The sequence below is a fragment of the Monodelphis domestica genome, chromosome 4 (assembly GCF_027887165.1).
Source record: "Monodelphis domestica isolate mMonDom1 chromosome 4, mMonDom1.pri, whole genome shotgun sequence".
Taxonomy (NCBI): domain Eukaryota; kingdom Metazoa; phylum Chordata; class Mammalia; order Didelphimorphia; family Didelphidae; genus Monodelphis; species Monodelphis domestica.
Window position 1 is genome coordinate 350232471 of NC_077230.1, and position 17517 is coordinate 350249987.

General features: G+C 39.0%; 1 protein-coding gene across 12 annotated transcripts in view; it reads left to right on the forward strand.

Moving 5' to 3' along the window:
* The window catches only part of STIM1 (stromal interaction molecule 1), a 251736-nt gene that overhangs the window by 170129 nt on the left and 64090 nt on the right, over positions 1-17517 (forward strand). The gene's annotated exons all lie outside the window — the stretch shown is intronic.

Here is a 17517-nt window from a genome sequence, read left to right on the forward strand (position 1 = left end):
TAATTTCCTCACCATAGTCTAGGGGTGAAAAAGGTAAACTCCTTGTAAAGATGGGGATATAATGTCCCAACTTTCAAAAGAGAGAAGGAAGTAGAGCCTACATATTGTAGGCTAATGAATTTGACTTGTTAGAATTCTGGGGCATATTATTAAAGGGATGTGCTTTTTTTTTAATATATCTAGAAAAAGTACCAGTTAATCATAGTCTCACCAAGAACAAAACAAAAGCAGACTAAACCTAATTTTTTTAAAACACGTACCTTCCATCTTGGAGTCAATATTGTGTATTGGCTCCAAGGCAGAAGAGTGGTAAGGGCTTAAGCAATGGGGGTTAAGTGACTTGCCCAGGGTCACACAGCTGGGAAGTGTTTGAGGCCAGATTTGAACATAGGACCTCCTGTCTCTAGGCCTGACTCTTAATCCACTGAACCACCCAGCTTCCCCCTCTAATCTCATTTTTTAAAAACCCCAACAATTATTAGACTGATATATTAGAGGAAAACTATTGACTTAACATTACCTAATAGGAGAAATCATAATAGACTTATGTTATCCTCTTGAACAAAATAGGTAACGACTCCATGATGTAGTTATGTGGATATATGTGCTATATCATAGAAATTTTGTGGGGAGGATGCTTTGTAAATCTGTTATTATTATTAGGAAGAGCTAAGTATGTTCATGGGAATACTGCACTATTGGGGATACTGGAACATGGAGAAAACTTCCTGCCTGTGGGATGGACTGGTAGAGCTTTTGGAAAGCTTTGGTTGACCATATGCCTGTTTCGTTTTATTGGCCTTCCCCTGGAAGGAGGTGTTCTCTAGTTCTCTTCCTAGGGAACTAGATCAGGAAACTGCTATGGGGGTAGATCATTCCCACCTACTCACTTATCTATCTCAGCAAGTGCTATAGTTTGATGTTTGGGGAAATTTACCAGACAGAAAGGAACTTTTAAACTGCAAGAGTCCTCATAGGAAACCTGTGCCTACCCAATGTTTGTTGTGTCTTTTCCCCCATCTCCACCCCATTTTCTGGGCCAAAGATATGGTACGGCAAGCATTTTTGAAGGTTTAGTTCAATCAGCTTTATCTTTTCTCTATTTCTCTAGGACTTCTTGGGGGCAAAGCAGACCCTATGTTTTTTTGGTATCTCAACTGCCTTAGACTGATTGTGCCAACCCCCTTTCCAATATTCCTTCAACTCAAGCCAAGCCTCTAGGAAGAATAAGTCTAAGATAGTTTCCTCATTCTATTTATATCATAATTTCTACTGTTTTAAAACTAGAACCTGGAAGGTGGCAGTTGGACAGGAAAAGGTGAAGGTACAGTAGAAGGAACACTGATCTTGGAATTAAGAGATGTAGTTTTGTATCTTGGTTCTGCTTTGATTCATTATATGAATATAGATGAGTCTTTTTCCTTCCCTCAATTTTTATTTTCTCTTTGTGAAATGCAGGGGTTAATTAGAACTGATAGACTCTAAATTCTTAACTTCCTGACACTTAGAATTATTTAAAAGTGGAAATGGCTACCACAGGATTAGAACTTTCCCTTCTCAGGACCTCATTTTTCTCCTTTGTAAAATGAGGAGGTTAATTAGAAACAATGTGGCCTCTGAGGTGTTAATTTCCTAACAAGTAGGGATTTTGAAAAGTGGAAATGGGCTGCCATAAGAGATAGTGAATTCATCCCCCTCATGGGGTTGTTGTGAGGATCAAATAAAATAATATTTATAAAGAACTGAGCATAGATGTTTAATGTTTGTTCCTTTCCCCATTGTATATGATATTTTTAAGGCCTTTATCCCCTGCTTTTATCTGTTGGATACCCAGCTGAGGGAGACTGTCAGGTGCCAGCCAACAAGGTATACTTCTTGTGTGACCTGAGGGACAGTAAAGGATGGCAAGCATTTTGACTTGGCAACTAAGGCACTCTCAACAGTGTCAGTGTCAGAGAGAAGGGAACAGAATGGACCAATCTATTGGAGAAGTAGAAGGGTTTCTCTTGTTTTTGTTTGGACTTTTCCCTTCCCTTCCCATTCCTACCCCCCATTACCTTATTTTCGCCTTCTGTCAGGGTTCTTCTATACATGGAATCAGCTTTTTATTTTGAGTTCCAACTCTGTCACTTGTTAACTTTATGATCTTAGGCAACCCCACCCCCAAATCCTACCCACCCTGGGCCTTAGTTTCCTTCTCTGTGACATGAAGGGGATTATATGAGTTCATTTCTAGTCCTAACATTCTGTGATAGGTTTAGCTACACTTATATCCCCATGGGGATATGGGAAACCTTTGGGGTAACTAAGATGAGATAATCAGTGCTACTGCTCTAGGTTTCTACAGGGTCCTATATACAACCCAATAAACGAATACCATGGATTTAGCTTTCTAGGTTGCCTCTGATTTCTTTCTCCATAATTACAAACAGAGTCATCCTTCCTGGGTCAACCATAAACTAACTGTAGCAGAAGAGACAAAAGAGGCTGCCATCCTAAATGCTCTGGGCCGCACAGCCTATTAGAAAGTAGAGAGGAGTGGGCAGCTGGATGGCTTAGTGGGTTGAGAGCCAGCCCCAGAGACAGGAGGTACTGTGTACAAATCTGATCATAGACACTTCCTAGCTGTGTGGCCCTGGGAAAATCACTTAACCTCCATTGCCTAATCCTTACCACTCTTCTGCTTTGGAACCAATACCCAGTATTGAATCTAAGATGGAAGGTAAGGGTTTAAAAAAAATGGTAGAGAAAAGTTCCACATGGGGCTTAGAGTTGAGCCATGACTATGAAAGCCAGTTTCTCCCTGTCTCCTTCCCATCACCCTAGGGAGCTTCAGCTCAATGAAAGGCATCTGTATTGAATTAAGAGACCTAAAGGGTCTTTGTTGAAGAAAGGCATCCATGAACCACTGGAATCTTGGGTGGTTAGGTGTCATCAGACTCATATCCAAACCACTTCAAAGCTCATAGCAAGAAGAAGTTGGCTGGCCCCTTGTGCTTTCAAATAAACATAACCAAGAGGAATGTTTATTCTGTTGTATTGGCTGTTTAGAAATGTCTTTGCTAAGTATATCTTAAAGTCAATTAGTTAGACTTCACAGCCATTATGTGCTGACATAATGACCAGGGGAAAGACACAAAATGTTTTCTTTCCCTGAAGTGCTTCCTGACCTGACATTTTGAATATTCAATTTTCTACTTTTCCTTCTGTTCTAAAAGAGTCAATATCTTTTGGATTCTTGCCCTCCAATACCTCATTTATGAAGCCTCAGAGGTGATTCTTCAGAAATGAGAAAGCAGTTGCTGGTGCCTGCTGCCACAATAAGCAACCAAGGCCAGTTATAGCTGTGGTTTTCACCAAGAGACTCCAATGGAGCAGGGGGCTTGAAGGTGGCCCAGCCCTTGAGGGAGGCAGTCCTAGGGTCAGGCCTCAGACATCCCATAAAAAGACAAAGGACCTTTCTGTGCCTAAATTTAAAATGGCTCAAGAACATTGACTAACAAGCCAAAAGGAAATATCCCAGAGCAGAGAAGTGATGTGATGATCAGACCCTAGATCCAGCCTTTCAGAGATATTATAGGGGTAGGTAGTTGGCAAGGACTACAATGATCATAGTAGAGCTGAGGAAACATTGTGGATAAGGAATAGGTTTGGCCATTCAATCAGTAATAATTAGACCTTGAAATGTGGTACCTTCCCTTGGCATATATTTTTTTCATACAATTGGTATAATTTCCCTTATTTATTTTCCTGTTGGATAGAAAGAGCTCAAGGATTATTCCACTAGTTCTATCATTAGACATCTTTAAAGCACAAATAAGTCATAGGTATTTTTTTTAACCAACTAGAACCCCCTGAGGGAGGCAATTTGTAGCTTACTGCTAACTTTAGTCTGCACTTTATAGGAAGGGCTCCTCTTATCATAGGAAGCTACCTACCTACTCCCATTCCATTTTGACTTAGGCTATCTATAGCTTTAAATCACTGGCACCTGGGTTGGTGCCTTGAAGGCAGAAAAAGGGATAAAGGAAGAGACATCATTGGTTCTCACACCACTATGGTTTTTGCTCAGGCTGTTCCATAGGGAATCAAAGAGATGCTGTTTCATCATTTGTTGGTCCCCTGGTCTGGCTTTTTCCTTTTGGAAGGGACCTTTCTGGCCTGGGGATAACGGGTGAAGGGCAGAAAGACTATTCCTTCCTGCTCCCTCTACCTATCTTCAGGTTTAGTCTGTCCTGCCTCCAGAGATAGGAGATTAACGCTATTACATTAACTCTTTGCATTTGGTTCCATTTCTTGGAACTGCTTGAGACCCTGGGGCCATACCTCTAGTGATATTAATAATCCTCCTGAATTTATCTAGCAAACATGAACCAATTACCAACTCATCATGCTCTTCTTGCTCAATGATCTTGAACCCTCAGCTCTTATTAAGCAAACTGTTCTATACTGCTACTGCTCACTCCAGTATTCCCATTTGTAAGATTTAAATTAATATCCAATAACTCCAAGTATTATAAAGTTTATTAATAATCACTTGAAGTAGAAAGAAAATAAACTAAAAGAAACAGAAGTTCAAACTTAATTATCTAACAAAAAGTAAATCCATGTATGTATATTCTTCTTCCTGACATAAAGCCAGCTTTCCCAACCATGATCAGGAGAAAAGAGAGAGAGAATAGAGCTACACAAAACTTATATCCTCCAGACATTAGCATGTAACGTGAGAAGGAACATGGGAAGCTGGGATTTAGAGTCCTGGGGAGCAAAATTCTATCTACACAATACCCCCTGTGATTCCTGGGAAACAAAAATAGAAATTTCCCAGATTTTACATCCCTAGCTTCCCCAATGAATCAGTACCCATACCTAACTTATATCTCTAAAGATCTCTAACTAGAGGTATATATAATATTGCACTTTCTGGGGGGAAATTACAATAATTTGGGGATAAGAGAGAAATAAAAGAGAAAGAGAATAAAAACAATGATTGCTAGGCCCATTAACAAAAAACTAATTGGGGCAATCCCCTTTGGGATAAGAGTTTACATTCAAAATAAATGCATTCAACTCCCCGCAATTCAATTCACTACATCCCAAAGTTCATTCTGGATCTTTTGGTGCAGTGTGTGGTTTCTGTAGGCTTCTTTATGGCACCTTCTCCAAGCAGTTCACTTTCTTGATTCAGGGAGGTGTAGCAAGGTTCTTATTCTAAAATTACTTTCATACAAAAAAATTTTTTACAAATCTAGAATTTTATGCCAACAATAGAATCCCCCTTGAGGAGGATGTTGACCAGCACATGGATCACCCCGAGATACAAGGCTGAGTTATGAGGTATATGAATCAATTGTCAAAAGAAAACCAAAAATATTTAAAAAAAAACTCAAAATAAAAGAGAATAAAGTAACTTTTGGATGAAACATAAAATATCAGTCTCATGTGTAACAATTCTAAGTAAAGAAAAATAAGCTTATAGCAGTTTCCTTGAATCAGGGCCCAATTAAAGTGATTTATGTCCCACAAGCCTGTAGTAGCAATTATGCACTTACCCAATCAGCAGCCAGAACTACAGAAAATTGCCACACTATGAAAGACAGAAAAGGGACTAGATTTTGAAACAGAAGGGAAATATGATTCCCTGATCTGATTTTATGTTTGCTCTCAGGGATAGGGGAGCCAAAATGGCAGCCAAACTGAGGTACTTGGTAGAAGTCTGGATCTGGCATGAGGGAATCATGTGTCTGACTTTGCAAACAAACACTTCCTCAAACCCCTAAATAAGTCCTCTGTCTTGGCTCAGATTCTCATCAATCCCACTGGGATTGGTTGGTCTTCTTGACCTTGTGCTTCTAGACAGATTCTCATCAATCCCATCAGGATTGTTTGGTCTCCGTGACCTTCTGCTTCTTGGCACCATACAATGGCTCTTTTGTGATCCCTTTTGAAATCAGACGCAATTATTAGTCAAAGTTCCATAATATTAAACAATCAATGGCAGGTTTCGACAGTCTAAAGCTTTTGGGTATGCATTAATATTAGAACTAATGGATATTATAAACTTATATTAGTGCAAAATAAAAAGCCCATTAATACTGGTTGGTTGTTCTATGAGTACCAAAAAAAAGTGAGGAAGGGAAATTCAAATATTCTATTGCACATAAAAGAAAAAACTAATAAAATTTAAAAAAATCAAAAATATATAACAAAAATAACAGTGACACACTGTTAACCAAGGAGAGGCACCATACAAAGGTTTCTCACTCAAAAATGAGATCCATTTGCCTTTTAACTTGAGTGTGAGTGTACATGATTTTCACCAATTAATAGTTTTAAAACAGTAGTATAGGGGGCCAGTGCCTTAGGAAGGTTATTTTGGGTTTTTTATGAAGGATATGTTATAGAAGGGAGAGACTGGAGGCAGGGGGACCACTTAGGAAGCTATGACACTAGAGCAGGTGAGAGGTGATAAATACCTGAAAAGGGGAAAGTGGAGAAGAGGAAAAAGATGAGTGTGATAATTAAAAAATTAAATTAAAATTTATATTAAAGTAAAAACAAAGCTAGCAGGATATATCTTATCTAACACACACACACACACCTTATTAGATATGTGGGATAAAGGAATAGGATAGGAATAGGACATTAGACATGTGGGATAAAGGAATAGGATAGGAATAGGAAAAGGATAAAGGAAATAAAAAGGCTAATGATGATTTCAAGGTGAACCTGGGTAATTGGAAGGTAGCCATCGGGTCATAGACCCCTGGTGAACTAAGGCTTTGCTCACCCAGCATGTGAAGACTGCTTCGGCTGAACAGACGGAAGAAACCAATAAGAAGGTTCAGCGGCAGAGAGGGCAATGCAGCAAAGCACTGTGGAGTGCTTAGGGCGTGTTGGAGCAAAAAGACAACACGGCCATCCAATGCAGCTGAGGAAGTCTCCAGGTGTAACGATTTTTCGTGCCACTAGACCCAGGCTTCCAGCGCCGAGAGAGTGGGACTGTCTCTGTGCATCGACTTTTCCACTTAAATCTTCATGCACAAGTGTTTTTATGCACACTCATCTACATCACAGATGAAAGCGCACAAAGACAATCGTCATCCTCGGTTACCGAGAAACTATTACAGGGGGCAACTGGGTAGCTCAGTGGATTGAGAGTCAGGCCTAGAGACAGGAGGTCCTAGGTTCAAATCTGGCCTCAGACACTTCCCAGCTGTGTGACCCTGGGCAAGTCACTTAACCCCCATTGCCTAGCCCTTACCACTCTTCTGCCTTGTAAACAATACGCAGTATTGATTCCAAGATGGAAGGTAAGGGTTTAAAAAAAAAAAGTAGTACAGCAGCTAATGCACATTCAAAGAAGTACCAAAATCCTGAAAACCATAAGAGTTCATAAAATTCTCCAAAGGTTACTAATACAGGTTGCAACCAGTTTGATGGAGTACATTCATCATCTATGTGTCAATTAACAAAGGCAAAAAGGTATAAAAGTTTGTACAGGCAATATGTGACCTCAGTGAATCTAGTGACAAATACAGTATTCCTAAGGACTTATGGCCAAGACATGGAAAGGGTTTGCCCAACTAGACTATGGACTTTTACAATCGTATTATCTCCATTCCAGGAATAGGACAGTACAAATAAAGATGATAAGATGGTGCAAATAAAAATAGTATAACAGAACATATAACCAAAACACAGTAACTTAAAGTGATATAGTATAACAGAATATATTAGATTAGATCAATATGTGAACTTAAAAACAAAATACAATCTTAAAACAATCAGCAGATACAATAAGCGTGACAGGATATAGTCACTCAATGTCATTAGAAGGTACTCTCTTTACATGAGAGCAATGAATCCAAGAATCTTTTTCTCCAATTTTGATAGCTGTTAGAGTGGTTAGCAGGACTTGGAATGGACCTTCCAAGGCAGGCTGAGTTCCCCTAGTGTGCTGGAAGTTCTTAATATGCACCTTGTCTCCTAGGTGTAGGTCATAGAGCAAGAAATCTATAGGATCTTCCATTTAGTTCTTGCAATTTGATCTGTAAAGCCTGTATATATGAAGCAATAGAAGTGTCTCCCCCTAGTAATGATGTGTATGCAGGAGAAAAAGGCTTAGCCTGGATAGGGGGGTGTCCAAAAAGTATCTCAAATGGTAAGATGTGTAGATCTCCCCTGGGCCTGCTTCTAAGATAAAATAGGGCCAGAGGGGGAATTTCAGGCCATTTTAAACGAGTCTCCGTGTATGATTTGCCCATCATAGTTTTAAGATCCCCATTTATTCTCTCAACTTGACCTGAGCTCTGGGGATGATATGGTACATGAAATTTGGGAGTTACCCTCAAACAAGAATATATCTGAGATAAAACTGAATCAATAAAATGAGTTCCCCCATATGAATCAATATGTGCAGGCAGGCCAAAGTGAGGAATAAGCTCTTTTAAGAGCTCTTTGGCAACAAAAGCCACTGTTGCTTGGGCAGAAACACTTCCAGCCATCTGGTCAGTTGATTCACTATGACTAGACAAAATTTATACTATCCACCCTTTGGCATAGAGATAAAGTCAATTTGTAGGTGTTTAAAAGGTGTGTAAGCCTTTTTTTTCCCACCAAAAGGTTTGTCATGGAAGGCATGCTGATTATATGCTTGGTAGGTGTGGCAGGCTGCACACACTTTAGAGGCAATAGTAGTTATACCAGCTATCCAAACTCTTTTAATAGAGTCTACAATGCCCTGGTTACCAAAGTGACCATTTTTGTAAATGGATTGTCATATTTGGTGATAAAAATTTCTATGGAGTAGGGGTTTTCCTTCAGATGATACCCATACTCAATTGATCAATTTTTGCTTTAAATTTATGTTTCCATTTTCCCACTTCCTTTTCATTAGAAGGAAGGGTTAAATTTAATTCATTACTAGTTGCCAATGTTAAAATTAACTCAGGCCCTTCTGAGGTGGCCAGCTTTGCAGCAGTATCTGCCCGGTCATTCCCCCTAGAGACAGAGTCAGTGTCACCTATATAGGCAGAGCTAGGACTTTAGGGAGCTGAAGGGCAGAATGAACTTCATTAATAATTTCTCCATTTTCTATACATTTTCCAGCTGATGTTAAAAATCCTTTTTGAAGCCATAGCATACCCACTGCATATCTAGAGTCTGTGTAAATTGTTGCCTCCTTACCTTTGGCAATTATATAGTCATGCTTCAGAGCTATCAGCTGTGCACCTTGAGCGCAGTGAAGCTGACCACAGAGTGGCAAATTCTGTGACTATAGTAGCTTCAGTGTAGTGTATGCTATCCCTCATGAAAGAAGAACCATTAGTGAATAAGACTAAGTCTGGATTACCTAAAGGAGTGTCCAGGAGATTATCTCGAGGTTTTTCTGCCACGGACACTAAAGATTCACAACTGTGCAGTGGTTCTCCTGAAACTGGTAAATCAGGAAGCAAGGTTGCAGGATTTAGAAATGTGCAGCTTTTTAAGGTAATAGTCTCATTACTGACCAAGGTTACCTCATACCTAGCAAGTCTTTGATCAGAAAATGTCTGTGTTCTATGTCTTAGCAACAATGCTTCTACTTCATATGGGCACATTATGGTTAATGGGAAACAAGACCAAATCAGCAGATTTAGTTACCAATTAAGCTGTAGCAGCTATGCCTGTAAGACATGGTAGCGCTCCTAAAGCTACTGGATCTAGCTGGGTTAAATAATAAGCAACTGGGCCCTGAGGAGGTCCCAAAGTTTGAGTTAAAACACCTGACGCCACCCCTCTCCATTCATGCACATACACATGACTTTTTGTAATCTGGAATACCTAGAGCAGGGGCAGACAGGATAGCCTGTTTTAAGTTAGAAAGAACTGATAGATTTTCAGCCTCTAATTTAAGTGGTTCAGGGACTGAATTTTTTGTTAGTGCTATAAGAGGTTTAGCAATTTCCTCATAGCAAGGGATCCACTGCCTACAAAACCCTGTTGCTCCAAGAATTGCCCTCAGTTATTTCTTAGTGGAGTGTGCACTCAATTTCTGAATATTTTCAATATGCTTAGGGGAGTTAAGGGAGAGCAGTTAAAATAAACCCTAAATATTTCACTTTGGGGCAACTCCACTGAATTTTTTGAGACCTTGTGGCCTCTCTTATGCAGCTCTAAAAGGAGATGTTTGCTCTCTTCCTGGCATATTGTGGCATTTGGTAAGGCCAAGAGCAAGTCATCTACAAAGTGTATCAAACAGCTTTCCTTAAACTTAATATTTGCTAAATCTTGTGTTAAAATCTGTGAGAACAATGTGGGACTGTCCACGTACCCTTGGGGTAAAGGACAACAGGTTCATTGAGAACCTTTCCAAGTAAAGGCAAATATATTCCTAGAATTCTCATAAATAGGGATTGAGAAGAAAGCTGAATACAAGTCTACCACAGTTAAATATTTTGCTGTGCTGGGAATAGAGATAATTGTGGCTGTGTTTGGAATTACAGGATGTCAATGACATGATTGTTTACATCCCTTAAATCCTGGACAAATCTATAGACAGTTTTCTCATCGGGGCTTAATTTTAGGTTGTTTTTTTTTTTTACAGGTAGGATAGGTGTATTATATTCAGATTTGTATGGAATTATTATTCCTTGCTCAATTAATCTATCACTGGGGTAATTCCCTCAATTGCCTCTTTTGATAGAAGATACTGAAGAATGAAAGGAGGTGGGCCACCTTTTGTTTTGATTTGAACAGGAACAGCCGATTTAAATAAGCCAACATTGGAAAATGATGTGGCCCAGAGAGACTCAGGTGTATCAGCTGGGATTTCAAAAGTGGGAGTAGGAGGCTCCTTCATCTTCTGACTGTCTGAAAGAAGTACAGGGAGCAAAGTTAAGGATTCCTTGGGCAATTCTAGTGACATAGAGCCATCTGGAGAGCAAATTATTGTGACTCCAAACTTGCATAAAAGATCTCTCCCTAGCAAATTTATAGGAGAGCTAGGCATTAGAAGGAAAGGATGTTCTACTAATAAGGGTTCCACAGACACCATTCAAGGGGAAAGCTTTGGAGTTTTTATGGGTGGCCCTGATACCCCCACTACGTTTAGCAAACCAATAGAATCACACTCAGAATCAGGTTTATTCATTAATACTGATCTGGATCCTCCATTGTCTAAGAGGCAATCAAAATACATGTTTCCAACTTTTAGGGTTATATGAGGTTCATTAGGGTGGGGGGGGGATGAACTGGGATAATGAGTTAAAACATTAGGGTCTGGGAAATCAAAGATTTCACTCTCTGATTCCAGAGTCTTTATTCCTCCCCTCACACCTTCATAAAGATCCTTGGCCAGTTTTCTGGAATACCCCACGCTGAGGGGAATTATCACCCTGTGTGTAGTGTGGACAAGCCCCATTTTGGGTATTTTGGTGTGAGTTATCAGTTGCCTCATTTAGATTATTATTTCTGTAATTGGTATTCTTTCTGTAATTGGTATTCTTTCTAATGTTGTTATTATTTCTATTTGACTAATTCCACTTCCTACAGTTCATCATTATGTGTCCCTTTTTCCACCGAAGTAACACATTAATGATTGATTTGTGGGTTCCTGCAAAGGGGCTGAGGCCACTCCATGATTTTCTTTTTCTTTTTTAATTTCCTCCTTTAAAAGTTTTATTTCTTTCCTTAATTCCTCCACTAACCAGCATTCAGGATATTTTCTTTATTTCTTTTCTGATTTCAGTGCTTGGTTCTCTAATTCCTGCCCTCATTCTAGGGACTTCAGCATACATATTAATATTCTTCAGACATCTTTACCTCTCAGTTCCTCAGCTTGCTTATTTCTCATGACCTATTCCTTCACTTCACCTACACCGAGAGATGGTCATACTCTTTCTTTTTTTTTTTTAAATAACCCTTACCTTCCGTCTTAGAGTCAATACTGTGTATTGGTTCCAAGGCAGAAGAGTGGTAAGGGCTAGGCAATGGGGGTCAAGTGACTTGCTCAGGGTCATACAGCTGGGAAGTGTCTGAGGCCAGATTTGGACCTAGGACCTCCTGGCTCTAGGCCTGGCTCTCAATCCAATGAGCCACACAGCTACCCCCATACTCTTTTTTGATCTTGCTATTGCCCACAAATATGCCACTTTTATGTTCATGGACTCTTAAATTCTCTTCTCTGAATCATGGTCTATGTCATTCCACCTCTTTCTCTGTCTTAAAACCTTATATTCTGATTTTCATGTTTACTGTGACCTCTGATAACATGGCCCCTTAGTTCTTTCTGAGGTCTTTACCCCTAAACTGGCTACACTCTCTTTCCTTCCCTGACTTGACCTCTTCATGAACCAGTTCACTTTACATTGTTCCTTTCTTGAGTAGCTCGCCTTCTTGAACTGCCAAACTTTTAGCCTTGGATTATTCTCACTATCTATTGACTTCATTTCTACATATATGCTACTAAGCAAAACTGTATAAAATCATGCAACCTTGCTAACTGAAAAAAATTATGCTAAATAATCTCAATTAGTCTCTCACTGAGGTAAAGTAATTCTTTTGCACTAACTGAATTAATTCACTATCTCACTTATTACAGCAGCTTTTTATCCCTTCTCAAACTTCCCCATAGCCCATCATCTTAGCTCAAAATCTTGTTCGTTTTTCACTGAAAAAAATTGAGACCATCATTGAGAGCTAATTTCCATTTCCTCTTCAATTCAAGTTTCCCAGATGCCTTTTGCTGCAATTTTCTCCTTCACTTGAATCTTATATAATGAGATTGCCCTCCCTCCTTGTCAAGGCCAACTCCTCTACATGCACAAGTGATCCCATTTCAACCCACCTTCTTCAACAGATTGCTTCCTATCTTTCCTTCTTTCTCACAACTTTAATCTCTCTTTGCCTATTGGCTGTTCCTTTATTCCCTATAAACATGATCATATCTCCCCCAATTCCTCAAAACTCACTTGATCCATCCCATCTCTGCTAGCTATTGTCCCTTGTGTCTGCTCTTTGTGGCTAAACCTTTTGAGAATGCCATTCTCTAATTCTTTTCCCACCTTACTTATTAATGATCTTTTTAAAAATTTTACCTTCTGTCTTAGAATTGATACAAAATATTGGTTCCAAGGTAAAAGAGCAGTAAAGTCTAGGCATTTGGGGTTCTGACTTGCCTAAAATCATACATCTAGTTTGTGTCTGAGGTCATTAATGATCAATTAATTGCCATATCTGGTGGCCTTTTCTCCATCCTCAATATTTCTGACCATTTTTGTAGTTTTTGCCACTGTCAATCACTTGCTTCTCCTCGATACTCTCTTTTACATTTTTGTGACACATTTTCTCATGGTTCTCCTTCCTGACTGACCCTTCTTTTTAGTCTCCTTTGTTGGATCTATATCTAGGTCATACTCAGTCACCATGAACAATGTCTTCCACAGGCTATACATTTTTCTCACTCCATCGTATTTTATTTAGTGATCTCATCAATTCACATGGATTAAATTATCATATATGCTGTTGTTTCCTAAACATACTTATCCAGCCCTTTGCTGACATCTAGTCTCATATCGCTAACTACCTATTGGACACCTTGAGCTGGATATCCCCGGGGTGTGTAAAAATCAAATAGAAATGAATACCTGTGGGCCACATATTGACTAAGGAAACCACAAATTAACATGATGTGTATTATACTATAATTTTATTTATTTTGTTAAATGTTTCCTAATTACATTTTAATCAGATTTGGGCATCACTTAGGAGTTTTATAGACAGGCATGAGTAGATGTCTTAAATTTAGCATGTCTGAAATTGAATTTTCTTTCACTGTAAACTATCTTTTCTTCCTAACTTTTTTCATATTATTTTTTTAAACCCTTAATATTCTGTCTTGGAATCAATACTGTGTATTGGTTCTAAGGCAAAAGAGTGGTAAGGACTAGACAATGGGGGTTGACTTGCCCAGAGTCACCCAGCTAGGAAGTGTCTGAGGCCAGATTTGAACCCAGGACCTCCTATCTCTGGGCCTCTTCTTTATTATTGTTAAAGTCACTAGAATCTTCTTAGGTACCCAGACTGGTAACATATGGGTGGTTATCCTTGGCTCCTTATTCTTATCATCCATATCTAATCAGTTGCCAAATCCTGTTGATTTTATCTTCAAGACATCTTTCGCATATGTCACATTTTCTCCTCTAACACTACTACCACTAGACTGTCATTACCTCTAGTCTGGGCTGTTGCAGTATTCTACTATCTGGGTTTTCTCAGAGCCCAACACTATTCCATCATGATGCCTGGAAAAAAAAATTTACTATTATTGTTATTGTGATTGTTATCAGAGGTGTTAAATTATAATAGAGGGCCACTAATCCATACATAAGGATCACAGTGGGCTTTATATTGACTTAATTTTTTTTTAAACCCTTACCTTCCATCTTAGAATCAATACTTTGTATTGGTTTCAAGGCAGAAGAGTGGTAAGGGTTAGGCAATGGGGGTCAAGTGACTTGCCCAGGGTCACACAGCTGGGAAATGTCTGAGGCCAGATTTGAACCTAGGACCTCCCCTCTTTAGGCCTGGCTCTCAATCCACTGAGTCGCCCAGCTGCCCCCTTGACTTAATTTTAAAATGTGATGTTATCTATGTTTTATTGTGTTTTTATTTATTTAGTTGTTTACCAATTATATCTGTTTTGGAACACTTGGGAGTATTGTGAACCATGTGTTTTTGACAACTCTTATCTAGATTATCTGATTATAGATCTAGACCTGGATGAGACCTCAGAGACCATCTAGTCTAACCAATCATTTTAAAGATGAAGAAACTAAAGGCCAAGAAATTAGATGCCAAATACTTCACTGTTGGCAGATGTCGGTCCCTTACATGAATTTAGTGTCAATAAAATTCAAAAAGTTCCCTTCTCTCTACCTCCTGTTCAACTCTCTCTCTCTCTTTCTCTCTCTCTCTCTCTCTCTCTCTCTCTCTCTCTCTCTCTCTCTCTGTCTCTCTCTGTCTCTCTGTCTCTCTCTCTCTCTCTCTCTCTCTCTCTCTCTCTCTCTCTCTCAATGGCAGAACTGAAAGTTCCCTTTGTGTGGGAGGGAGTGGCAGCCAAAGGAATTCCACAGGTCACCACTTGCCTTTTTGCGTCATTTCTTCCTATCTCTTTAGCCTCTAGCGTCAGTCTCTCCCAGTATTGTTCTAGGGAATGGAAATGATCACATACTTAAGATCTTTCCAGTTTATTCTTCTCTGAGAACAAAATCCCATCATCCTCTCTTGGGTTTTTATAGGCACTGATCTCTGGCCTTACCCTTTCACCCCTTCTATTATCTTGTTCCACCATTTCCTAACTGTGTTATTCTTCTTGAAGAAGGTAGCATGGTGTAGAGGACAAGGAACAAGATTTATTTAGAAGGAAAAGATCTGGGTTCAAGTTTCTTCCTGTTTATTTACATTACCTCTTTGAGCTTCCCCTTCCTCCTCTACAAAAGAGCATTACACAAGAATGCCAAAAGACCTAGGTTCTACTCAAAGCTAGAGCATAACTTTGAACAAGTCTCTTAACTCCTGTGAACCTTTGATTCTTCATTTAAAAAATGATAGAGGGGGCAGCTAGGTGGCTCAATAGATTGAGAGTCAGGCCCAGAGACAAGAGGTCCTGGGTTCAAATGTGACCTCAGACACTTCCTAGCTGTGTGACCCTGGGCAAATCACTTAACCTCCATTGCCTAGCCATTACCACTCTTCTGCCTTGGAACCAATACACAGTATTGATTCCAAGACAGAAGGTAAGGGTTTAAAAAATAAAATAAAAATAAATAGAAGTGGAATAGATGATCTTAAAACTGATTTAATCCTTAACATTTTGTGATTTTGTGAAAATGGGAATAATAATATTCATTCTTCTTGCCTCATAAGGTTGTTGTGAGGAAAGTACTTTGTAGATCTACTATCTGTGACAGAAACATTATAGGGCTCAAATAAAATAAAGGATTTGAAAGCATCCTTTCTTAGTTTTCTTTCTGTATTCCCCAGTGTTTACCATGTTTTATTACAGAATAGATGCTTAATGAATCTTTGTTGAATGCAAGAATGAGAACAGTTTGTAAACCACAAAGCATATATAAATGGGAGATGCTATTATTATTTATTATTCCTTGATTGAAATCTTTCTCTATTAGCTTATTGGTGACCCTGGGTTCCCAGAGGTTATATTAGTGGTATACAAGCTCTGGCAAGCCCTGCAATACTAAAAAATGTTTCGAGCATAGTGATGGACTATGAGTCTGTCTCCCAAGGACAAACTTAACTGTTTGTAGAGAAGTTTATGAGAGAATTCATCACAAGTGATGAATTTTTATAGCCATAGCAACTCATGAAACAATTGTCTAAGGTGTAGAGTATTAAAAACTATGTTGGTGAGGTCAGGATTTATACTGATGAAATTATGAATCCTTGAAATATTGAGCCATCATCAACATGCTTCTTTCAATCCTAAGGTCCAAATCCATCCCCGGGAACCAGTTTTGTTTCTCTCTTCCTGTCCTTTTTAAATTCACCCTTATTCCTTCTGCACTTCTGCAAGCTCCTAGAATCTTTTCCCCCTCCCCTGCTCATCCCCCTGTCTTTGTCCAGACTTGCCTGGTAACTATTTCCTTTGTCTTCATTTGCTTACATCATCTTTATTTACCCTTTGGTGTTCTGTATAGCTTCCCTCTTGAAACTTGTTTTCTGGTCCCTTGTTTTAAATCAGAACTTCTATATTGAGCACCAACAGATTTCCAGACTTATTACTATGTTCATCTTCAATTCAGTCCAGCAAGTCTGTACTAAGCCCACCTGGGTTGCTACCAGTCCTACCTTAAGTACTATGCAAAGGTGAATAAAATGTAATAATTACCTTTATAGAACTTAATCTGGTAGGGGTTATATGAGACCTATATATACTTTAAATTTAGTTCATAAGGTTCATGATTTTGTTGGTATAGGTCCAAGATTTCCAAACTTTTTAGCTTAGGACCCTTTTATGCCCTTAGAAATTACTGAGGACCCCTCAAAGAGCTTTTCTTATGTGGAATAAATCTATTACTATTTACCAGTTTAGAAATTAAAACATTTTACTATTATTATGAAAATAGTTTCTGATCTCAAGGACTTCTTGAAGGTTCTCCAGGAGCACCAGGGAGTACATCATACTTTGAGAACTATTCAAAGTTTCCCTTTATTCGCACAATGTTCAGTCCCTCTGTGCCTCTGTAGATAGTCTTCATGAGTTGCTTTGATCAAGAAAAATATCCTCCCCTGAGGTTCAATCTTCTGATAATGTACCTTTCCTCCCTAGTCAAGCTTTCAGACCACAGACATCTGGTCCATCTTTATATCTAAACTTTCTGACTTGGTAAGATCTGTCAAAGTTTATATCCTATGTCCATAGCCTTCAAGGGCACAGGCACTACTAAGAAGTATCTGAAGAGAACCTTAGTGTAGGAACACAATCACTTAAGTGCCAGGCAGAATAGGATTCCT